At 41.4% G+C, this 9,821-nt stretch overlaps 1 pseudogene; it reads left to right on the forward strand.

Moving 5' to 3' along the window:
- Positions 1-4,336: 4,336 nt before the first annotated feature.
- Positions 4,337-7,591, forward strand: LOC146897037 (uncharacterized; annotated as a pseudogene).
- The last annotated feature ends 2,230 nt before the right edge of the window (positions 7,592-9,821 follow it).

The following is a 9,821-nucleotide window of genomic DNA, read 5'->3' on the forward strand; positions in this document are numbered from 1 at the left end:
CTGTACTGGATTTTGTTTTACCTATTTTCTTGCTATTTTAACACTGCATGTTGTTGTTTACACCACTGTTTCATTTGAAAACTTTGTTAAACTTCCTAAAAATCTTCCTAATTGTTTTCTTGTATTTTTTGTAGTTCTTGATCCGTTTTACATAATAAATCTTGATTAAAAATATGTGTGATATTTCCTTGTTAATTGTTTATTACTTTTTTGTTAAAATTTGTGAAATTTTGCATATGTTTGAGTCTAAAAATGCTTTAAAATTCTAAAAAGAATTTCATGTATATTTCTTGTTATATTGTGATATTTTTGTGATGATTTTGCATATTAAAAAATTGATAAAAAATAATGTGATGCTTTTCTTGCTATTTTGTGATATTTTACATTAAAAATTTGTGAAAGGTGCATGTTCTTGATCCCTAATCATGATACATGATATTGATTGGTGAAGTGGGAATTTGTAATGAATTTCTTGCTGTTTTGAAGTGTTTTTTACTGCATATGAATAAATTGTATGTGTTTGCTTGTTTTACAAGTCATGAAAATGTTTGTTTGTGAAGATAAAGTGCCAAATATGCCTAAAATATATCATGATTCTTGACTTGAATGTGTTCTTATCATTCTCATATCATTGATTGGGATAGACCCTTTAGAAAATTGTCATGGTAAGAGGATTATAGGTCATATAATTGCTTTGATGTTATGGTAAATTTTAGGCATATTTTGTTACTTTTAGGTTAAGAGTCTTGTTATCTTTTGTCAAGTTTTCAGTGTTTCTTGTGCTTTTAATTTCCATTCTATTATGCCTTATGCTACTAACCACCTTACTTCATGTTTCATGCATTCCATAAGCATCTCCTACTCAATCTTATATTCTCGGTCTTTATTTTCTTACACTTTAAAATTCATGCAAGAGTTAGAATGTAAAACTTAGGAATTTTTGTACTTTACTTTTATGCAATTTAAACTCTTGCAAGACCATAGAATGTATTTAGGCCAATGATGTAAAGGACAATGGACTCTAATGATGTACACTGACACAAGCACCGACACATGCACACACATCACATGGATACTTTAGATGTATGTTTAGGGTATGCATGCTTAGATGTATGTTTAGGTGATTGAATGCTTAGATGTATGCTTAGGAATCCCGATACTTAGAAAAATTCTCTTTTTCCAAAAAAATATGAACAATTTTCACTCAAATAATTTTCCAAATAAACCTTGGGGTCAAAACCCCATTGAATTTTCCCTTTATTTTCTTAAACAAAATCTTATTGAATTTTAATCATACTCGGACTCCTTTTGCAAAATGACTAATTCAACCTCACATTTTTCACAATCTTATCCCCTTGAGGCCTCACTCTCTTATTCTTCAAAATCCCGTTTTCAAACTTAAAATCAATCAACAAAAACAAAAAACATTTTTTGGAAGAGAACTACGATGGATTTGATCCCTTAAAAGGGTACGTAGGCAAGGAACCAATATTCCTTCAATTCAAATAAAACAAAACTCAAACACATTCTTCTCCCTCCAATTCTTCACTTAGTAAACCCTTAGGTGTAAATAATACTTTCAAATAGCATTTAAAAACAAAGCGCGCACGTAGAAAGTAAAGACGGTTCCTATAGGATACTATAGTCGTTATGGGTGCCTAACACCTTCCCGTAGCGAAAACAACTCCCGGACCTCGATTCTCAAGGGTTTTGCTTATTTTTTCCCTTCCCAAGAAAAAATGAGATATCCAAGGTTAAAAAGGTTCAAACTTAATCAATGTTTGACACCCGAAGAACCAAGATAAAACAGCTGGCGACTTCACTGGGGAGATTCGAGAGTTACGCCTAGTCTTTATTTTCACGCTTGCGCTTTGTTTTTACTTGCTTCTTTTTACTTGCTTCCTTATATGAATAAATGTTTTAATTCTTGCAAACGTGTGGGGGTGAGAATATCAAAAGTCCTACACCCAGACTGAGTGAACTTAGGATTTAGGGGGGATATAATCGACAATTCATTCTGAGGGTTGCCTCGTGTTTTGGATTATGCGATCAATCCCACATAGCTGAGGCATTTTGAGGGTGATGTTGTCGGCGCGTGTTGTCGCGTTGAGGCACTTTACTTCTAATTGTTCTATGACGCTATGAACCGTAGATAACCGAACCCATCCATGGCCATTTTCTAGGATGTAGTGCGGAGGCTAAACCGAGTGTTTTCTCGAGTTTTAGTCGTCACGCGATACTACACTCAAGTTAGACCTTCTTACGGATAATCATGGAGCGAGTGTTTGTCTCGTGGCACCATGATATACGTCGGAGAGGTTGTGACTTGGGAACCTTTTTAGAACCCGGTTACTATCTCCCAAAGCTCTAGTTTCACCGGACACCGTGTCCTCCTTTGACTTCTTGACTTTGAATCTCAACCCACCATGTTTTCTCCGTACTTGAATATGATCATGCATACATGCATACACGCATAAACTTTTTCCATACATTTATCGAAGGGCTTAGACAAATTGAATTTGTAAACATTGTAGGAATGGGGAAGACTAAGTCCTACAAGTTCATGGAGGTTGATTTGGCTAGTTTGAGAGATTTGGCACTCAAGATCGAGGATCCGACTGGTTTCCGACACCGTTATGGGGACTTACTTACTATTCTCCGGACTAATGTGGATGAGAAGCTTGTGCACACTCTAGTGCAATTCTATGATCGGGAATATCGGTGCTTCACTTTTCCGGACTTTCAGTTGGTGCCTACTCTAGAGGCTTATTCTTCCTTGACGGGTATACCTATAGCCAAGGAAGCACCTTTCACGGGTCTTGAGCATCCACCTATGCCCTTGGTTATTGCTAAATATCTCTATCTCAAGACCACCGATGTCTCCAAGAATCTTGTCACCAAGGCTCACATCCGAGGGTTCACTTCGAAGTATCTACTTGAAAAGGCCAATCTCAAAACCACTTGTCAGGACACTCTTGAGGCTATTCTTGCATTACTCGTCTATGGGCTTATTTTCTTTCCGAATCTTAACAACTTCGTAGATATGAATGCTATCATGATCTTCCGCTCCAAGAATCCGGTTCCTACTTTGTTGGCTGACACATACCATGCTATTCATGATCGATCTGGCAAGGGTCGTGGGTACATTTACTGCTGTGTACCTCTCCTATATAGGTGGTTTATTTCGCACCTTCCGAAGTCTTTCCATGACAATCCAGAGAATTGGACTATTTCACAGCGGATTATGGCTCTCACTCCTAACGAAGTGGTTTGGCTCACTCCAGCTTCTAGAGTCAAAGAGATTATCCTTGGTGGTGGGAAGTTTCTTAATGTACCTCTTCTTGGTACCCGGGGTGGAATCAACTATAATCCAGAGCTAACCTTGCGACAATTCGGTTTCCCGATGAAAGAGAAGCCCATCAATCTTGCTACATCTCCTTATTTCTTCCATTACTCCAATGCTCCTACCGGAATAAGAGAGGATTTCATAGAGGCTTGGTCCAAACTTCAGAAGAAAGAGGTGAAGCATATGGGCGTGAGATCTGGTATTGCTCATGAGGCTTATACTCAACGGGTAATAAACCGAGCTGAGGAAATTGGCATGCCTTACCCCTCCATGAGATATGTGTCTGCATCTGTTCCAACCATGCCTTTGCCTCTACTACCACCTACTCAGGAGATGTATCAGGAGCATCTAGCTATGGAGAGCCGAGAGAAGCATCAGTGGAGGGCTAGATACTATGAAGCTGAGAACTTGATTATAAATTTGGATGGAAAGGATGAGCAGAAAACTCATGAGGTTTTGACATTGAAGAGGGAATTAGCCAAGGCTAGGGAAGAAATTGAAGAAAAAGATGAGTTACTTATGAGAGATTCCAAGAGGGCTAGGGGTGCCCGTAACTTCTATGCCCGATACTGCAGTTATGAGTCTGAGTCTGAATCTGAGGATGATACTTCCACTTCCTATGCTTGAGGATTCCTATTTCCTATTGCTATTTTCAGTTGTTATTGCTGTTTTACATTTCAAAGTATATCCCTTGGCTTAGTATTTCAAAGGGAGTTATCTTGTGAGACCTTGTGATGTTTGAATGTTTCAGTTTGTTTAGTAATGTTTTCAAATTTCTAATTCATCTAAAACCCTTCGATAACATAAAAAGAGTCTTTTTGCATATACATTAACACATCTCATGCATCATATGCATTCATTGGTCACAAAAGACTTCCCTCGTGCCCATTGCCTCCTGGTTTCTCCGCCGCAGTCTGAAAGGTGGCTCGTGCTCGCAAAGTTTACCAATCAGATAGAGTTCATCACACAAGATTATACAAGAGAAGAAACATGGCTAATTTTGAAGAAGAAAATGCTCAGCTCCGCGCCGAATTGGCTGCTATGAAAGAAGACTTGGCTAAGGCTCATGACACTATGTCCGCTCTGATGGCTGCGCAAGAACAACCAGCCACGTCTGTCCCAGCCTCTACTGAAGGGATTCCCTCTATCCCACTATCTACTGTGGCTTCTGATGCTCGATTTGTTATGCCCAATGGCCGTCCTTATGGACTCTCAGCTTTCTATGCTCCTGATACCGCAGCCGATGTCTCTGGTGTTGCCAATCAAGGACCTATTCCTGCAACAACTTTTGCTCCTACAAAAACCTCTCTGCCTCAAGTGACTACTGTTGTTACCGATCCTGTCGTGCACACTGTGCGACAGATAATAGATGTTGATACTCCGCGTGGACAGGACCCTATAGTGGAGGCTATGAGAGAACAGTTCAGAGAGCTAGTTGGAGAACTCCACGAGGTCAAAGCTAACCGTGGGAACGGTGTTTCAGCTAAGGCCCGTGATCTATGTCTGGTTTCCCGGTTTGAGATCCCTAAGAAATTCAAAGTGCCGGATTTTGACAAATACAATGGGTCTTCTTGTCCACATAGCCATGTCATTCGGTACGTCCGAAAGATGGCCAACTACGCAGATAATGATGCCCTGATGATACATTGCTTCCAGGACAGCCTGGCAGAAGATGCGGCAGACTGGTACACTGGTCTGAGCAAGGACAATATCCATACTTTTGAGGAACTCGCTGCTGATTTTGAAAGTCATTATGAGTTTAACACCCGTTTGAAACCGAACAGGGATTCCCTTAAGTCTTTGTCTCAGAAGTCAGATGAAACCTTCCGTGAATACACCCAGAGATGGAGAGGGGCAGCTGCCTGTGTTTCTCCTCGGCTTGATGAGGAAGAATTAACACAAACGTTCCTGAAAACTTTGAAGAAGGAATATGTTGAAAGAATGATAGTCTCTGCTCCAAATAATTTCTCCGACATGGTTACTATGGGAACTCGTCTAGAGGAGGCTGTCAGAGAAGGCATCATTGTTCTTGAAAAGGGTGAATCCTCAGCTAGTGCACCAAAGAAGTATGGTAATGGACACCATAAGAAGAAAGAATCCGAAGTAGGGATGGTATCTGGTAACCAGTCTACCGCTACTATCGCTCCTGTTAATGCAACTCAGTTACCTCTACCCTACCAATATATGCAGTATTCTCAGCATCCTTTCTTCCCTCCATTCTATCAGCAATATCCTCCGCCACCGGGTCAACCACCAGTACCCGTTAATGCCATTGCTCAGCAGGTACAACCACAACCTCCTGCTCAACAGCAACAACAACAGGGCCCTCGGCCTAGGACTTATTTCCCACCAATACCAATGCGGTATGCAGATCTGCTCCCAACTCTACTTGCCAAGGGACATTGTGTCACCAGACCAGGCAAGCCTCCGCCTACCCCATTGCCTCCCAGGTTCCGACATGATCTTACATGTGAATTCCATCAAGGCGCTCAAGGCCATGATGTGGAGGGTTGCTATGCTCTTAAGTATGTTGTGAAGGATTTGATAGATAGAGGACGGTTGACTTTTGAAAACAGTGTCCCGCATGTGCTCGACAATCCACTTCCAAATCATGGTGATGTTAACATGATCGAGGCTTGCGAAAGAGTTCGTGTTCCTCGAGAAGCTCCCACTCTAGATGTCCGTAATGTTGTCACTCCTTTGGTACCGCTACATGTCAAGCTTTGCCAAGCTTCCTTGTTCAGTCACGATCACACTTCTTGTTCAGAATGTCTTCAAGATCCTATGGGATGTTGTGTGGTGCAAGATGATATACAGAGCCTAATGAATGATAAATACCTGATTGCCAGTGATGTTTGTATGATTGTGCCAGTATTTCATGATTCTCCTGCTGGGAGTGCGCCTCAGACAAAGAATGTTGGACCGTTAGTAATCAGGTTACCTGGCCCAGTATCTTATGCCTCCACTAAGGCAATCCCTTATAAGTATAATGCGACCATGATGGAGAACGGGGTAGAAGTGCCTCTGGTATCCCCAGCTACAGTCGGTAATATTGCTGAAGGAACTACAACTCTGAGAAGCGGAAAGGTCCGTCCACCCTTGTTCCAAAAGAGGGTTGTTACACCTATTGCCACAGTAACTCCACCAGTTGCTCCTCCTGTTGACAAGAATGCTAGCCCGTCCGGCCAGTCTATTGAAGAGTCCAACCTGGACGAAATTCTGAGGCTTATTAGAAAGAGCGATTATAAGATTGTAGACCAGCTGCTGCAAACTCCGTCAAAAATATCCATCTTGTCTCTGCTCTTGAGCTCAGAAGCTCACAGGAAAGTGTTAATGAAGGTACTGGAACAAGCCCATGTTGATCATGAAGTCTCCGTGGATCAGTTTAATGGAATAGTGGGTAACATTACTGCTTGCAATAACTTGGGGTTTGGTGACGATGAACTCCCCGAAGCAGGAAAACACCACAACTTAGCTTTGCATATCTCAGTACACTGCAAGTCCGACATGATATCCAATGTGCTGGTGGACACTGGGTCATCCTTAAATGTAATGCCTGAGTCTACATTGAGACAGTTGAGTCATCATGGACTCTCTCTAAGGGGAAGTAACTATTTGGTTAAGGCTTTTGACGGGTCTCGCAAGGATGTTCTTGGAGAGGTAGATCTGCCAATTACCATTGGTCCGGAGACGTTCCAGATCACTTTCCAGGTCCTGGACATCATTGCTTCTTATAGCTGCCTCCTCGGAAGACCGTGGATTCACGACGCTGGGGCAGTAACTTCTACTCTACATTAAAAGTTCAAGTTTATGAGGAATGGTAAGCTTGTTACTATACATGGCGAAGAAGCGTATCTGGTTAGCCAAGTGTCATCTTTCTCTTGTGTTGAAGCAGGGTCCGCTGAAGGGACGTCATTTCAAGGCTTGACTGTTGAAGGAGTAGAACCTCGGAGAGCTAGTGCTACTATGGCTTCATTGAAGGAAGCCCAGAAGGCTGTTCAAGAAGGGCAAGCTGCTGGCTGGGGCAAGGTGATACAGATTTTGGAGAACAAGCGTAAAGAGGGCCTTGGGTTCTCCCCAACCTCAAGCGTTTCAACAGGAACTTTCTACAGTGCTGGGTTTATCAATGCTATTGCTGATGATGCAGCTGGAAGTAGTTATGTGCCTACATTTGTTGTACCAGGAGGCACCGTGAGAAATTGGGAGGCCATTGATGTTCCTTTAGTCATGCATGCTTCCATGTAATGTGTCTTGTTGCTCATGTTTTTCTTTGTTTTCAAAATAACAATCCTTTCGCTCTGCCCAGGGCGAAAGTGATATCCTTGTAAGGGCATGTTTGTTTCGGCATTGCCGTTATTAATAAAAATTGTCCCCTTTTCCGCGACTCTTTGTTTTTGTAATTTTTAGTGCCTTTTTCTTGGAAATAATGGTAATGCCAGAAAAAAACCAAAACATCTGTATTTTCTTATTAATTTCAAAAATCTGCATGAAAAACATTTTTCTAAAAAATCATCCCAATCATATTATGCAGATTGAACCATAATAAACCCGTTGAACACAGTGACCCTATGGTTCCTCCAAATTTTGAATTCCCTGTATATGAAGCTGAAGATGAGGAAGATGATGAAGAGATACCATATGAGATCACTCGACTGCTTGAGCAAGAAAGAAGAGCCATTCAGCCTCACCAGGAAGAAATAGAGCTTATCAGCCTGGGTACTGAAGAGAACAAACGAGAGATCAAGATTGGTGCTGCACTTGAGCCAGAAGTGAAAAAGAAGATCACTCAGCTTCTCCATGATTATCCAGATGTTTTTGCATGGTCCTATGAAGATATGCCAGGTCTAGATCCCAAGATTGTGGAGCATCGGATACCGACAAGGCCCAAATGTCCTCCTGTCAAACAGAAATTGAGGAGGTCTCGTCCAGACATGGCTCTTAAGATCAAGGCTGAGGTACAAAAGCAAATTGATGCGGGCTTCCTCATGACAGCTGAATATCCTGAGTGGATTGCCAACATTGTACCAGTGCCGAAGAAAGATGGGAAAGTTCGAATGTGTGTTGATTATAGAGATCTGAATAAAGCCAGTTCGAAAGATAACTTCCCACTGCCTCATATTGATGTACTTGTTGACAGTACTGCTCAGTCTAAAGTGTTCTCCTTTATGGATGGTTTCTCCGGCTATAACCAGATACGGATGTCACCTGAAGATAGAGAAAAGACATCCTTCATTACTCCATGGGGAACATTCTGTTATAAAGTGATGCTGTTTGGCTTGATAAATGTTGGTGCTACCTATCAAAGAGGCATGACTACTCTGTTTCATGATATGATTCACAAAGAGATTGAGGTATATGTTGATGATATGATTGTGAAATCAAGTGATGAAGAACAGCATGTTGTGTATTTGAAAAAGATGTTTGAAAGATTGAGAAAGTACAAGCTGCGGTTGAATCCTAACAAGTGCACATTTGGTGTAAGATCTGGAAAGTTGCTAGGCTTCATTGTCAGTCAAAGAGGCATTGAAGTTGATCCTGACAAAGTCCGAGCCATCAGAGAGATGCCGGCCCCTCAAACTGAAAAGCAAGTCAGAGGTTTCCTCGGACGCTTGGATTACATTTCAAGATTTATATCTCACATGACTACTACCTGTGGTCCAATTTTCAAATTGCTCAGAAAGAATCAGCCTGTTGTATGGAATGATGAATGCCAGGAAGCTTTTGATAGCATTAAAGAGTATTTGTTGGAACCATCTATCCTTGTCCCGCCAGTGGAAGGAAGGCCTTTGATTATGTATCTATCAGTGTTAGATGATTCAGTAGGTTGTGTTCTCGGTCAACAAGACGAGACTGGGAAGAAAGAACATGCTATCTACTATCTGAGCAAGAAATTCACCGACTGTGAGACTCGGTATACAATGCTTGAAAAGACTTGTTGTGCTCTAGCTTGGGCTGCCAAACGCCTGCGTCATTATATGGTGAATCATACAACTTGGTTGATATCCCGAATGGATCCAATCAAGTATATCTTTGAAAAACCTGCTGTTACTGGAAAGATTGCGCGTTGGCAAATGTTGTTATCTGAATATGATATTGTGTACAAAGCTCAAAAAGCAATCAAGGGAAGTATCCTTGCTGAGCATCTTGCTTATCAACCTCTTGATGATTACCAGCCAATTAAGTTTGATTTCCCAGATGAAGAGATTATGTATCTGAAAGCAAAAGACTGTGAAGAACCACTGATCAATGAAGGGCTGGATCCCAACAGCAAATGGGGATTGGTATTTGATGGTGCTGTCAATGCTTATGGCAAAGGAATTGGGGCCATCATTGTAACTCCGCAGGGACACCACATTCCCTTCACTGCTCGAATAACTTTTGAATGCACGAACAACATAGCTGAATATGAAGCATGCATCCTGGGCATTGAAGAAGCCATTGATATGAGAATTAAGCACCTTGACATCTATGGAGA

Source organism: Medicago sativa, chromosome 8 (assembly GCF_051527215.1).
Source record: "Medicago sativa cultivar Bolivia chromosome 8, Bolivia_mono, whole genome shotgun sequence".
NCBI classification, from domain to species: Eukaryota; Viridiplantae; Streptophyta; class Magnoliopsida; order Fabales; family Fabaceae; genus Medicago; species Medicago sativa.